Source organism: Salvia splendens, chromosome 1 (genome assembly GCF_004379255.2).
Source record: "Salvia splendens isolate huo1 chromosome 1, SspV2, whole genome shotgun sequence".
In the NCBI taxonomy this organism is placed as follows: Eukaryota; Viridiplantae; Streptophyta; class Magnoliopsida; order Lamiales; family Lamiaceae; genus Salvia; species Salvia splendens.
Window position 1 is genome coordinate 10,434,831 of NC_056032.1, and position 15,538 is coordinate 10,450,368.

Genomic DNA, 15,538 nt, shown 5'->3' on the forward strand with positions numbered 1-15,538 from the left:
TCATAACATTGACTATGCTACAATCTCACTCGTACAAATACAAAACACGGCATATGATGAACTTCAATAATAAAAGTAAATATTTAGGAAACCATACACAGATGTTTTAAAAATAGATAGAGGGGTTTGCAACTAAGGATGTAGATGTTAAGTAAACCAAAGATTTTCATAAAACTACAGAAATATACTTTGCTCACGGCTCACAAAATGTTAGATCTGCTCATGAGAAGTAGACAACAGACACATCTTATTCTCTTTGAAATTATGCCCAACTTTGCATGTATTTATGATAACACTACTCACAGGACAGCGGAGATTGACAGGAACAAAATCAGCAACAACTTCAATATCACTGTCACTATCAGCATTTTTTGTGGCAGGTCCCCCGCCAACACATTTACGAACACGAACTAGTGCATCCTCAAAACGCTCACCTTCATCCTCTTTTGGTATCAAATTAAGATTCTAAAAATAAAATGGCAGAATTTCACTGTTAATTAAGTCCACTCCAGGTTAATAAAAACTGAAACAAATGTACACTGCCAATAGGTTTCACAAACTTCTGTTTTACGGTACAACAGAAACCAAGACCAGTCCATCATTTCTTTAAATGGCAAACTCAGGGAGAGAACCCAATCATCAAACTGAAAATAAACATTTTGGCGAGCAAAGAAACATGACAATACAAATTAAACATCAATAATGAGTTTGGTACCCGCAAACACAGAAAAATTACGCCAAACCCCAAACACAAAATAATGATGTTTAATGGTATATACTTCAACTTACAGATGCACGGCCAAGAGAAATACAAAAGGGCCATGAATGCACCAGACAGTTTTGTCCTATTAAACAGGGAGGGATCATGTGCATACAGCATGGTTCAGAACATATTAATATATTATCAGTGCATTATTTAATTTTTGAGCAAACTAAGATACCCAATTTTCCAAACCACATGAATATACACCCAGAGAAACATTTCAAATTATATGCAAAAATAAACATTTCAGGAGGACCATTCAACCTGATGCAAAGTCCTTCGCTTTACAATTCTAACTCCCACACAGAAAATGCGAGCATCAGATCCTGTTAAGGAAATCTTATTAATTCCGTCGCTGGTGTAGGTTGTAATCTGACAAAACAACAAGATATGCATACACTAAGGTATATGAAAAAAAACAACATAGAATATCTAGTCAAACATGATTGAACGAGAGTGACATATTTGAGTTAATGATTTCCCCCACAAACCCCCTGCTTCCACTCAATTAAGAAAGGCCCAACAAGGGAAAACCTAAAAGGGCAAGAGAGGGGACATCTACAGAGGATAAAAGATTTGGTATATGTTAATTGCCCATTTGCATATGTCTAGGATGCTTCCAAGTTCCAATACAGGATTATTGTATACATCCACCATTAGAAAAAATAATCATTTACATCATCTGGTTTAATAATCCTTGACAGAGCAAACTGGAAAAACAAGGTCGACGTAGTTGATCCATACCAAGCATTAGAATATACGACCATATAAATTAGGCTGCAAAAAAATTCATTTCCTACTTTATCTGGGAACTACCACCAAAAAGTCATCACTGCATGCAAACTAGTGGATGTTGCCACATAAAGAGGTACATACTAAAATGTATAAGAGGGACTGCAGCAAACAAGACGTGCTTCCTCATAAAAGAAACGTCACTCCTTATCAATGAATGCTTTTCTAATTTGATATATAGAAAAAATGCCAATTTAAAGAGAGAACTTACAATAGGTCCATGTGTACGTTGTTTAAAATGAGGATGAATTAGGAGTATTTATAGAGTAAAAAATAATATATATATATATATATATATAAAGGAAGAACGGCTATTAACGGTAATATTACCATTTCACATTTTTTTTTATTTAATTCTATTTTTTTAAATGAATTATTGCGTCAGCGTGACGATGTCACTCGTGGGACGGCGAGTGGGCGTCACGCATGGCCTGGGAACGCGCCATGTCGCCTCGGCGCGTGGCGAGCCGTCTCGCGTTTCGTCACGGCGGAATGGGATGGGTGACGGGCTGGGGACGAGACGGGGCCGGCAACGAGTCACGCTGTCGTCCCGTCCCTGAGTGACGGGATACGGGCCACCCGCGTGACGCGTTGCGGGTGGCCTAAAGTTGACCTCCAATTGAGCCTCTAGTTCGAAATAATTGATGCCGTTGAGTGTTAGCATCATCTACTTTGGGTGCGATTAACAGACGTTGACACACTCCAGCCAACTGCATAACTTCGTCATCACAATCATCATCATTGCTATCTACATCTGGTTCACAAAAGTCTACCTCCTCATCATCTATCTCCTTTCCAACAATATTAACAGTGCGTCTCCCCGGGCACATATTTAATGTGTGACCCGTCTCCCCGCAACGAAAACATTTACCCCCAAATGGTCGGGCATATGGGTTTGTATTTGGTTTGTTACCCACATGTGGAGTACCCTTATTGACTTCACCAGATCCTCTCTTTTCCATCGGACCATTCACTGCATTACTCCCATCTCCGCCTGATTGGCTGTTTGGCTGACCTGTCATCCTACTGCGGTCACCTCCCGAATTGGTTCTAAACGGGTTCTGTTGAATCATTTGTTCGGCTTTTAGAGCGAAGCCTTTAGCATCCATCAAAGAATGGATTGCTTGAATGCCGATCTTATTACGTATCTGGGGCTTCAACCCATCAAGGTATCGCGCCACCTTTTGCGCAATGGTTTCCGACAACTTATTCCTGGTTGTAAGACGATTAAACTCACATGTATACGCGTGCACCGATCGAGTTCCTTGATGGCAGCGTTGGTACTGTTGAAACAAGACTTGATCATAGTCCATTGGTAAAAAATTCATCTACTAGCATCCCTCTCATTTTTCGCCAAGTACAGACTCTTGCCTTCCCAAGTTCCTCACGCTCTTGCAGCGTCCGATCCCACCAAGCAGAGGCCCCTCCTTTCAAACGACAAGCAACCATGCTGGCACGTTTTTTCTCTTGGACATCGGCATGCTCAAAGAACCTATCTACTTCAGCTACCCAATCTAAGAAACCCTCAATATTTAGAGTCCCGTAAAATGTGGGAATGTCAATCTTTAATCTAAACCCAGGTGGAGTCCTTTGCTTCCTCGGTCTTTCACAATCCCTTTCCATTACTACATGACTGAAAGAAACCAGGCTGAAGCAAGAAGATGATTGAATTTTCATATTGGAAGTGTTAATTCAATGTATCTCAGATTATCACAATCCCTTTTTTTACATAAAAAACCAAGATACAAAAAGACATGGCTATATATATATATAGCCTAAATTCCTATCAACTAAATACACGTCAATAGCACTAAACAATTACATCAACAAACTTGACTTCCACTTCTTTCACAACTGCTTTCTGTCAGTTACCACTTCTTTAACAACTGCTCCAGTTATCATCGTGTCTTGATGGCATGTCTCTCCAATTCTCACGTTTGCACGATCCTGAACATTACTCACGTTCATGGCTCCTTGGTCAGTTGAGGATGCATCGCTAACACGGCCCCTCAATGCGAGCGAAGATAGGGGACATATGCTCAATCGATTCCGCAGCTTCGTGAAGGATTGATAGCTCAAGGGTTTCGTTAAAACATCTGCAATCTGATCGAGCGTAGGCACGTGCCTCAATTCAATTTGCTTGGCTCGAACCTTGTCCCGCACAAAATGCACATCAAGCTCCACATGTTTTGTGCGAGAATGCAACACAGGGTTGCTCGCAAGAGCAATCGTGCTCAAGTTATCAACCCACACCATTGGCATATTCTTAAGCTTTACTCCAATTTCACTCAGGAGAGAACTAAGCCATGCAATTTCACATGAGACCTGCGCCAAGCTTCGGTATTCAGCCTCCGTACTCGACCTCGATACCACACTTTGTTTCTTAGAACACCACGACACAAGAGTCTTGCCGAAGAACACACAATAACCTGTTATAGAGCGTCGATCGTCGGGATCCGCTGCCCAGTCAGAGTCTGAGAAACCAACCAGAGAAGGTGGAGCAGGATCAACATGTAAGCCATAGTTTATAGATCCTGCAAGATACCTCAGTATGCGCTTAACCGCTTTCCAATGTGTGTCAAGCGGGCATGACATGAATTGAGAGACCTTATTGACTGCAAAGCTAATTTCAGGCCATGTTATCGTAGCGTACTGGAGAGCTCCCACAACACTCCTATATAATTTACCATCACTAACTGGATTTCCTTCGTGCTTTGACAATTGCGATGAAGAAACCATCGGAGTGGGACAACCTTTTGCGCTCTCCATATGCAGCTTCTTCAAAAGATCTCTTATGTAGGCTCCTTGAGTGAGAAGAAGTCCAGTAACTGTACGTGTGACTTCCACACCAAGGAAGTGAGTAACCTCCCCTAGATCTTTTAGGGAGAAATGCATATGAAGCTGGGAGATTACCTCCTTAACTGCAACAGAAGAACTACCTGTAACCAACATGTCATCAATATAAATAAGAAGGTATGTAACTTCTTCGTTGCGATTCCTGTAGAACAGGGATGTGTCTGCACGAGATTGGGAAAAATCAAGATTAAGAAGCACTGATCTGACTGTGAGAAACCAAGATCGAGAGGCTTGCTTGAGACCGTATATTGCCTTGTTCAGTTTGCAAACGAGCTGGGGAGAGCCTTGCTCGAAGCCGGGGGCTGCTTCATATAGATATCCTCAACTAAATCGCCGTGTGAGAAAGCATTATTCACATCTAGGTGAGTAATAGACCAGCCACAAGAAACATCGATGGCAAGAATTAGTCTGATTGTATTCGGCTTTACGACAGGACTAAAAGTCTCATCGAAATCGAACCCCGGCTCCTGTGAAAAACCTTGAGCCACTAGGCGTGCCTTGTGACGTGCAATGGCGCCATCAGCATCTTTCTTCAACTTGAAAATCCAAGTGCAACCCACCAAATTCTTACCGGGTGGTAGAAGTACCAAAGTCCACGTTTTGTTTCTCAAGAGCTCTTCTAACATAGCCTGCTTCCATACTTTAATCAAGAGAGCAGCTATGTAGGACTTTGGAATTACAAGATCAGATGGATTAATGGTAATGGAGAATGTCTTGGGCTTGAAGATACCAGCCCGAGCACGTGTGGTCATGGAATGCCGAGGATGAGGATCTGGCTCAGGAGAAGGGACAGCAAGGGGAGCTGGCTCAGGAGAAGGGACAACAAGGGGAGCTGGCTCAGGAGAAGGGACAGTAGAAGTATTTGAAAGCTGACACTCAGTGGACGCAGTAGGAGAAGTCGGGTTGAGGAGTGGATGAGGAGATTCGTTGTGTGGGGAGGAATCTGAAAATTGAGGAGAGCTGAACACGGGAAAATCTGGAGATGAAGTTGGAGTTACAGGAAGATTATGAGATGGAGCTGGAGTAGGAATAATGGGATTTTGTAACACAGGGAAGATAGAAGGAGAGGTAAGAGGAGGTAGATGAGTAGAGAGAGGATCAACTTGAGAATGTGAGGGTGTGACAGGAGAATCAGATTTATGAGGGAAAATATTTTCATCAAAAGAAATGTCTCTAGTGACGATAACCTTGCCTGAGGGAAGTAATGCTTTGTACCCTTTATGTATGGAGCTATAGCCCAGAAAAGTAGCAGGAGAAGACCTATCGTCTAACTTATGTTTATTATAAGGTCTGACATATGGGTAACATAAGCAACCGAAGACTTTTAAGAGGTGAAGTTTGGGTTTGGAGTGGTATAGCTGTTCATAAGGAGTGGAGAAATTGAGTACCTTGGAAGGGAGTCTATTAATTATAAAAATGGAGGTGATAAAAGCATCATCCCAAAAGGATTTGGACAGTCCACTTTGAGCAAGAATAGACAATCCCATTTCGACTATATGCCTATGCTTTCGTTCTATCAAACCATTTTGTTGTGGAGTGTATGGACAAGAAAGTCTATGATGAATACCACATTCTTGAAAAAATGAGGTGAGACCCCTATACTCCCCTCCCCAGTCACTTTGAAAGGATTTGATACGAGTGTTAAACTGATTTTCAACGAGGGACTTGAAGTGTTTGAAGACAGTTTCTACCTCCCCTTTGGTTTTTAATAGGTAAAGCCATGTGAACCTTGAGTAATGATCAACAAAAGTAACATAATAGCGATACCCATTTCTGGAAATTATAGGAGATGGCCCCCACAAATCACTATGTACTAACTAAAGAGGTGTTGTGTATTGAGTAGATGAGTCAGTGTATGGAAGTCTGTGAGACTTAGCAAGACAACAAGGCTGACATAAAGAAGTGGAATTCATTGATTTAAAGGGAATATTACAACTAGTTAAAGCCTTCTTAACAACATCAACGGCACAATGGCCCATTCGTTTGTGCCAAAGCTCTAAACTAGATACATTCGGACTAGAAAAACAAGCTACATGAGTCTGACCCGAGAGAGAGACTGAGCAGGTTTCATGCTGACTTGGAGTCTTCTTGGAAATGCTAGAAGGAACTGGAGTCTTGAGAGGAGATTTGTGAAGAAAAAATCTGTAAAGTCCACGACTAAGAGTGCCCTTTAGAAGAGTTTCCTTGGTTACCTGATCCTTAACAAAACAAACAGAAGGATGAAATTCAAAAAACACGGAGTTGTCTTGGGCAAACTGAGATACACTCAGAAGGTTCTTAGTTATTTGAGGAACATGTAGGAGATGATTGAGAAGAAGGGATCTAGAGTTAGGAGAGGGATCAGAGTGAAGCAATGAATGACCAACATGTGCAATTTTAATCTCATTTCCATTACCAAGTTGAAGTTTCATACCTCCATGGTACTCCGAACTGACATTCAGATTTGCAAGATCGTTTGAAATGTGGTTGGTGGCTCCAGAGTCCGGGTACCAAGCTGAGGATGAAGAGCCATCAAAATTGTACTCTGAAGGGGAGTGATGAGACTGTGACTGATTCATATTACTCCGAGCTTGAACCATGTTGGCAGCAGGTTGTTGGCCATAGATAGATGGTTGTGACTGGCCATAGATGGGCTGTCGTGGTCGTTGTTGTTGAGGCGGTGGTGGAGAAAAACTTTGCTCGAATCTGTACCAGCACCTTTCAGCCGTATGGCCCGGCTTTTGACACAATTGGCAGAGAACACGATTGCCTGAAAATTTTCCTCGACCCCCTCTTCCACCACGGTAACCTGATCCTCTTCCACCTTCATTTCTACCATAAGTTGCAAAACTGCCACGACTATTGTGTTGCGATCCTTCTCGCCTCTGACCAGAAATTTGGGCGAGATTAGCTGAGGGTTGAGATCCATCAAGATTGATGGAGGAGGACTTTGTCGAGTCCAGTCTCGACTTGAAAGAGAAGAGTAGCGCACTTGCGTCCTGTACGCTCCATGAGTCTGCTTTAGATGTGATAGTTACGACCACCGGATCGTATTCCTTTCCCAGACCTGCTAAAATATGGAGGATATGGTCTTCATCTTTAACCATACATCCGGCTGCTCCGAGAAGATCACAACATGTTTTGATTTTGTTGAGATATTCACGTAGAGAGAGAGCATCCTTTTTGATAGTTTGAAGTTGCAGCTTGTACTGCAACACTTTGGCCTTCGATTGGCTTCCAAAATTGGCTTCAATAGTTTTCCAAATTTCCTTGCTGGATGTAAGACCCACAATTTGGATCATAGTGCTTTCAGTTAAAGAAGACTGGATCCAAGCTGACAACAATTGATCTTGACGACTCCAAAGAAGAAATTCTGGATTCACAACCCTTTCGGTTGTGCCCGCAACTGAAATAAATTGAGTAGGAATTTGTTGCTCTCCTACAAGAAAGGATTCAAGACCGTATCCGCGTACAATGGTCATAATTTGTTGTTTCCAGATAAGATAATTGGTTTCAGAAAGTTTGAAGGAAATAGGGTGATTGTGAGGATGTATGGGAACGATTGTGTTTGGAGAAGAGGTCGGTTGCTGCTCTGCAGCACCTGACGACTCGTTGTCTGACATTTAGAAATGCAGAAAGAAACAAGATAAGGAAGGCAGAGAAAAGGAACAAGGTTACTTCATGGCTCTGATACCATGAAAGAAACCAGGCTGAAGCAAGAAGATGATTGAATTTTCATATTGGAAGTGTTAATTCAATGTATCTCAGATTATCACAATCCCTTTTTTTACATAAAAAACCAAGATACAAAAAGACATGGCTATATATATATAGCCTAAATTCCTATCAACTAAATACACGTCAATAGCACTAAACAATTACATCAACAAACTTGACTTCCACTTCTTTCACAACTGCTTTGTGTCAGTTACCACTTCTTTAACAACTGCTCCAGTTATCATCGTGTCTTGATGGCATGTCTCTCCAATTCTCACGTTTGCACGATCCTGAACATTACTCACGTTCATGGCTCCTTGGTCAGTTGAGGATGCATCGCTAACACGATCACCACCACGTCCCCTACGGAGATCCCTCATACGATTATTTCTTCGTATCGACGCAGATTCATTAACACTCTCCTCTAGCCCATCAGAAGTTTCACTAGTATGACGTCGCAAACCCCCTGATCTCATCAATGATTTTGAATGTCTTGAGCGCCTTGATGGGCCCGATTCATCAGATTCTGACTCAGACGATACATCCACTCGACTCTCCCTACGGAGACGCCGACCGTCCTCCCGTCTGATCCTTTCCGTCCTGGCTGTAGAGCCTACACCCACTTCCAAGACATCCAGCCTTCTGCTTACCCCTTCAATTTGCGTTTGTATGGCATCGAAACGCAAATCAAATTGTTGCTCCAAACGGCGCAACAACGAGCAATCTCTCATCGGCACATGACCATCGCCGTGATCATGTCCGCAAAGATTGCCTACCACGGAATCGTCAGCCATGGCTCTAGTAACACCTGACACAGAGTGCGCAGGGCGAGGGATCGAAGATCCGTTTCTATTAATCTCAAAACCAAGATGACGGCTAATGACTATTACAACTTAATTTAAAGAAGGAATTCTAAACCCTAAAGGAGTCACTCACGCTGACTTTAACAAAATAACGGAAAATAACTAATAAAATATAACTAATTAATTGGAGATTAAAATATTTAAAACAAATCGCAAAGTTTCCTGCTCCGCATCAATCCCTCTTAAAATTTGACGCGATTATCAAATGAGTTGCACATAATTCCGTAGCATTTGCCTTTTCCCATATCTTTGTTTTATTAGCCGTTAGTTGGTCAAATGATACTACTATTAGTATAAAACACCAAATAATTACTAAAGCCAATAAGTTCGACACATAGAAAAAAGAAATGGCATACACATGGACAAAATATAAACAACGAGAGATTTATTAAATATTAGATAAATGTTATGCAAAGTGTATAGAAACTAACTCCGTTAAATAAAATCAAAATCTAATACTTTTTAATTAATTGCTTAAATTAAAAGTATACAAAACATTAGAGCTCGGCATCTTTCTCCCTCCATACTTGTGAGCAATCTGTTCCACCTTTGCAGAATTTCTCATCCATATGTACGCATGGTTTCAGGCCCGGTCCTAAGTTTTTATTGGCCCGGGGCGGAACTAAAAGAGGGGCCCCATAATAATACTATAAACTAATAGTATTTGCTTGTTAGCTTGTATTTAGGCTTTAGCGCTGCCTGCCTTTGCGGCTCTCTGCTGTGGGCTCTTGTTTCTTGCTTGGACCTGGCCCAGTAGCATGTATATACTCATGTATGTATTTGGATTTTGGAGGCCCCAACGTTTTGGGGGCCCGGGGCGGGGGCACTGCTCGACCCCCTCATTGGCACCGCGACATATCTCAATTCCTAAAATCTGAAAATTCAATCACAAATTAATTAATATGCAATTATTTACAGGTAACATAAAAAAATTTATTTATAACATTTAGCCACGAAAAAAAAGAATAATATTTACCTGATGTGCACCTTTGAAACACTTGTACTACAAATAATTTTCATCCATCCAAGGCACCAAGTTATTAATCACAAGGCAGCAATTTTTGTGTGCTAGCTTCTCTACAATACCAAATCCATCAATTATAAACTAATTCAACATATTAATTAATCGACAAAAATATTTAATTTAAGAGGGATTAATCGACAAAAATATTTAATTTAAGAGCATCAGCAATGGCGCCCGTCACGGCGGACGTCCGAACGGCGTGCCGGACGTCCACGCGGGACGTCCGCCATTGTGCAAGGTCGCGACGGATACGGACGTCCGCTGCGGACACCGGAGTTCCGCGGACGTCCCCCATTGCGGAGACACGACGGTAGTCCGTGCGGACGTCCCGATTTTTAAATTTTTTTATTTTTTATTTAAAAGTCTATATATACGGCTCATTGAGCTTCATTTCATTCGCACCACTTGTTTTAATAAGTTTCTCTCTCTCTAAATTTCTTTTATATATCCGTAATGGCTGGTAGTGGTAGTGGTAGTGGTAGTGGTGGGCATTATGAATACATGATGCGACTGATTCATGCACGTGTGCCGGAGGCAGCGGATAGGGAGGAACAAGCGGCCTTGGAGCCAGCGGTACCTCGACCCATCCATCGTCGATCTATGGTACCCCGGGACCACCTCGTTGCACACCGTCGGTTGTACGAGGATAACTTCGCTCCGGAGCCACGATATGGGGAGAACATGTACCGACGACGTTTTAGGATGCATCGTCCGCTCTTCTGCGTATCGTGGGCGCTTTAGAGCGTCGATACGGGTATTTCAGAGTGCGGGAGAATGCAGCTGGTAAACCCGGCCACACGCCGATTTAGAAGTGCACTTCCGCAATCAGGCAGTTGGCATACGGAGGCGCGGCCGACATGTTTGACGAGTACCTCCACATCGGCGAGACGACTGCCCGCGAGTGCCTGAAGTATTTTTGTCAGGGCGTTAGGGAGATATTCGGGGATAGGTATCTTCGGAAGCCTACCCCCAAAGATTGACAGGCTCTGCTGGATATGAACGGGAATCAGCACGGGTTTTCGGGAATGTTAGGCAGCATATATTGTATGCACTGGGAATGGAAGAACTGCCCCGCTGCCTGGAAAGGGATGTACACTACTGGTTTCAAGGCCAAGAATCCCACGATGATCCTTGAAGCGGTAGCTGACTACCGGCTGTGGATTTGGCATGCCTATTTTGGAGTAACCGGGTCTAACAATGACATCAACGTCCTCCAGTCGTCGCCCCTTTTTAACGACCAGTGCATGGGCGCCGGTCCGTCCGTCAATTTCGTCGCCAACGGCAACCAGCACAGTATGGGCTATTATTTGGCGGATGGGATATACCCGATGTAGCCTGTCTTTGTGAAGATAATCAGATGCCCAACGAATGAAAAGAAGATATACTTTGCGCAACGTCAGGAGGCAGCGCGCAAGGATGTGGAACGGGCATTTGGTGTGCTCCAGTCTCGATGGGCGGCAGTGAAGGGTCCATCACGGCTGTGGTATGTTGACAGCATTGCCGACATCATGCACGCATGTATTATCATGCACAACATGATTGTCAAAGATGAAGGTCCAGTGCTGACTGATTGGGCCAATGATGATGTTGATGCTGCTGGTCCAAGCCACGGCGTGGCCACTGGCAATGTACACATGGGGATACCCCATGACGATGTCGATCGAGTCTGTGCATTCGCCGACATGCGCCAAAAACAAGCTCATGTTCGACTCCAGAACGATATAATTAAAGAAGTATGGCAGCAGAGGGGTCGTCGTTGATGGAGTTTTTAATTGTTGAAATGTATTTTTTTTTATTTTGGTGTAATGTACTTTTCTTTTTTTAATTAATGAAATTTTTATTCCGTATTCGTTTCGAATTTTTAATTCCGTAAATTGTTTAAATCCGTAAATTGTTTAATTTGTGAATTTGTGAATTTGTGAATTTTTATTAATGTGGGAAGTCTGTCGGGATGTCCGCCACTGTGCAGTAGGATGTCCGTATGACGTGACAGGAGGTGTTTTTGGGATGTCCGTCGAATGATAATTTAAGGTGTACCTGATGATTTGAGGCAGTATGGGGCAGGGCGGAATATCTGCACTAGGTATCCTGTGTTGAGTTTCTCCCAAATCTGCATTTGATAGAGACAAATCTCACCGGCAGCGTCCTCTGCCGCGACGGTGATGTAGTAGAGCGCTCTGGCGGTGGGCTCCACGTTGAGATTTGCTATTGTGATGAACTTGAGAAAACCTTGTTCACCAGCCTTGTTGTTGTACTCCTCCACCGCAAACTTGGCAGCGCTTTCTGCCTTTTGGTAGTGGTCGCCGGCGTTACATAGAATCCCTGAAATTATTTATAAAACAATATTCAGATAAATTAAAGCCAACTTATATTATGTAGTAGTATGAGAGAATGAGAACCTGGCTGTCACGACCTAACTTTGCTAATTATAGCAAGGTTCGTTATACCGTGACTGGGGTGGATATTAAGAATGTGGGTTGAGTACGAAAAGAAAGATTTAATGGTTGAACTTTCTGTCTGTAGAGTATTAACGGTGAATACATGAATAGAATGACTCGATCACAATGACTCGAGTCGGGGACCATACAATATACTGGCTAGTTATCAGAGTCTTTAGGGACATAAATGATTTCACTTGCTTCAATGCACAGCGGAAGGAACTGAACGCGGTTCCATGTGTGAAGACACGAACCTCCGAGAGTATTGAATGGAAATATAAGTAGGTCTGGTTTAATTAGCACCCTCCACTGCATCACAGCTCAACCTACATATTTAGAAAATACATGCAGGACTGAGTACAAAGGTACTCAGTGAATGCGTTGCCGAAAAATACAATTATACATTTCAAAATATTGTCAAGCCATTATCACGGGAACACTCATGGGTTTTATTAAAAAGACCTGGGTTTACTAAAAACCATTTTTTTACTACATAGTCTAAGTTCTTTCTGTTCTTTGTCATATCTGTACATCTTGTGCCGTAGAGCTGGTGTTCTCCTACGGTCACCTTAACATTCATGTGCTGGGAAAGTGGCCACTTTCCACAGGCACCGGACCGGCCAACCTTACCGATGACACACAGTCCACGTGTACACTAGTCCGGATAGAGACTCTCCCCTTGCTGGGACCCGAATTCGATTTCTTACTTTATTTGGCATAACACATTCGTTATAACCAAATAGATAGGCATCATTACATAAAACAACATCTTTTATGGCAAGACAACATCATTTGGATAAATAAATATTATCTCAAATATACTTCATATTTTTATCCACATTTGTATGTAGGATAGAAAAGTTCACCTGGTATGCTTCCGAACTCCGTAAAACAATATTAACTCACTTAGAGTTAAATTCCTTGCGATGGACCTTGTCCAATAAAAGATAATAAACTATTTAGCTTCAAGGAAATAACAATAGCGGATGATATGCACTTAGGGTATGCATCCTATTTTCCTTCTCTCTTTCATAAACTCGTTCACTTTAATTAAATTTAAAGATTTAATTAATGGTATTAATTCAAGAAGAGACTAATTAATTTAATAAATTCAAGGATTTACTTGAAAAAAAACATATAAAGTCACTTACTTAACTTAATTCAAGAGAAATCTTATCCAAAAGATTTATTTGCAAAAAGAAATGGGCTTACTTTTCTGCTTCTTTATATTAGTTGAAGCATAAAACAAAAACCATAGAGAGTCCAATCAATTTAAATAAAGAAGCCCATCTAAGTTAAAAGGGAGGGTCCTCATATCTAAGTCAAACATCTCATTCATCTCTATTTCCCTCACTGTGTATCCTTCTCTCTCTCCTTGCTGAAACTCTCTCTAATTCTCTCTCTACTTCACGGTTTCTCTCTCTTTGCTCTTTCTTTTCATTTTCGCCAAACAAGAGATAGTCTATGTTTCCTTCACGATCGGAGGTCCAAATAATGTCCGATCGTCCCGAAATTTTAACCAAAGGTAGATGACTCATAAAGCATCATTTTTACCGAAGGAAATAGAATTTTAAGGGTTAGATCTACTAAAATTAATTTCGTAAGGGGCTGCAGTTTCGTACAATAGCAGTGTCGATTTTCTACACGATCGGGGGTTCAAACATTGTCCGATCGTTCTGAAATTTTAATGGAAGGTAAACAACTCTTCTAACTTCACTTTGACATAAGGAAATTACATTTGAACGGTTAGATTTTCCGTTATAAATTTCCAAAGGTGCTTATCTTACAAAGAGAAAACATTTTAGGAGGTTTTCCCACTTTCTAATCATTTTATTGATTCTAAGACTTTACATATGTTGTATGTAAATTAGGCTCGGCATAGAATAAAATGGTTTTCATACATGAATTTGAAAAGAATGAATTGAAAGATTGTTTATGAAGCATGCTTAGTTGTGATTCTATGTTCTATGCTAACATGACATGCTTGATAAAATCATGCTTGAAAAGATTTAACTTGTGGTTTGAGAATCATTACCTCAAAAGAATGATAAGAGATTTCTATGATGAGTACTCCAACTTGAAATTCTCCTTCTTAACGAAAACTTGAAAACTCGGTATTGGAAGGTTGGAAAGTTTTCCGTCTATTTGCTTGAAAATAAAATTTGGAGGTGAAAGAGATTTTGGGTATGCGTTGATAATGGAAGTGGATACTTTCTTTTATACACTAACTCCCTACACAAGTTATGGCTACGCATTTTTCTCGGTTAATATCCCAACATCATCATTCTTTTTTTTTTATCTTATCACATTTTTGCAGAGGTAGAATTAAGGGGAGTGTTTATTGGCGGAGCTCCCGGGATGGTGTAGGATTTGGTAAAAAAAACAAAGTCTTGGTACTATTCTTCCCTTACCCACTTCCTATTCTTTTGCCCATTAGGTAGATATGCATATGTGATGACTTCGGGTCGTTTTCAGTGAATAGTGTCGCACTATTCATATGTTGACTATGTTTAAAGATAGAAAGAGTTGTTTTTGTTACTGTATTATTGCACTGTCGTTTCTGACTTGTCCCATTTTTTATAGGAAGTTGGGGTTTCTTGAAGATAGAATAATAGCTTTGCGAAGAAGTCTTAGCTCATTTTTGTAACATCATAAATTAAATACAATTAGTACATTTTTCATTTGAAGAGAAATGACTATATTTTGTAAATGGACATTTAATATCCATCTGATTTATAAATGTACATGGATAATTATTTTATCGCTTCATGTATCTTCTTGCACATCAAAAAGTCCTTGACCCTTGATCAAAATTAGTTTCACATTGGCGCTTAACTATCAATTAAAACTTATCAAGGATTTTAATACAACGAAACATAGAAGTTTAAAATACTAATTGCTTTAATACATTCATTTAGTCTATAAACGTTTAATGACGTTAATTTGAGCGGGATATTACACTGGATGTAGTTAATGTCATCCATGTATTCGGAGTAGGCTTCTCGATCGAAAGTAAGGTGTTACATTGCTGAAGAACTGATAAAAGCGCGAGAAAGCAACGAATTTGGAAAGAAGAAAAAAGACGGGGGAATTTCTCTTGCAACTA

The 15,538-nt window shown here is 41.1% G+C and overlaps 2 long non-coding RNA genes across 2 annotated transcripts; one reads left to right on the forward strand and one right to left on the reverse strand.

Annotated features, from left to right (window-relative positions):
* Positions 1–9,335: 9,335 nt before the first annotated feature.
* LOC121741864 lies at positions 9,336–14,752 on the reverse strand. Its single transcript, XR_006037941.1, has 6 exons — positions 14,468–14,752; positions 13,299–13,364; positions 12,394–12,758; positions 12,032–12,316; positions 9,947–10,047; positions 9,336–9,844 (listed from the first exon to the last, which is right to left on the reverse strand). It is a non-coding gene; the product is annotated as an uncharacterized LOC121741864 (long non-coding RNA).
* Positions 13,421–15,193, forward strand: LOC121741872. The gene is made up of 2 exons (XR_006037942.1): positions 13,421–14,126; positions 14,750–15,193. It is a non-coding gene; the product is annotated as an uncharacterized LOC121741872 (long non-coding RNA).
* Positions 15,194–15,538: the final 345 nt, after the last annotated feature.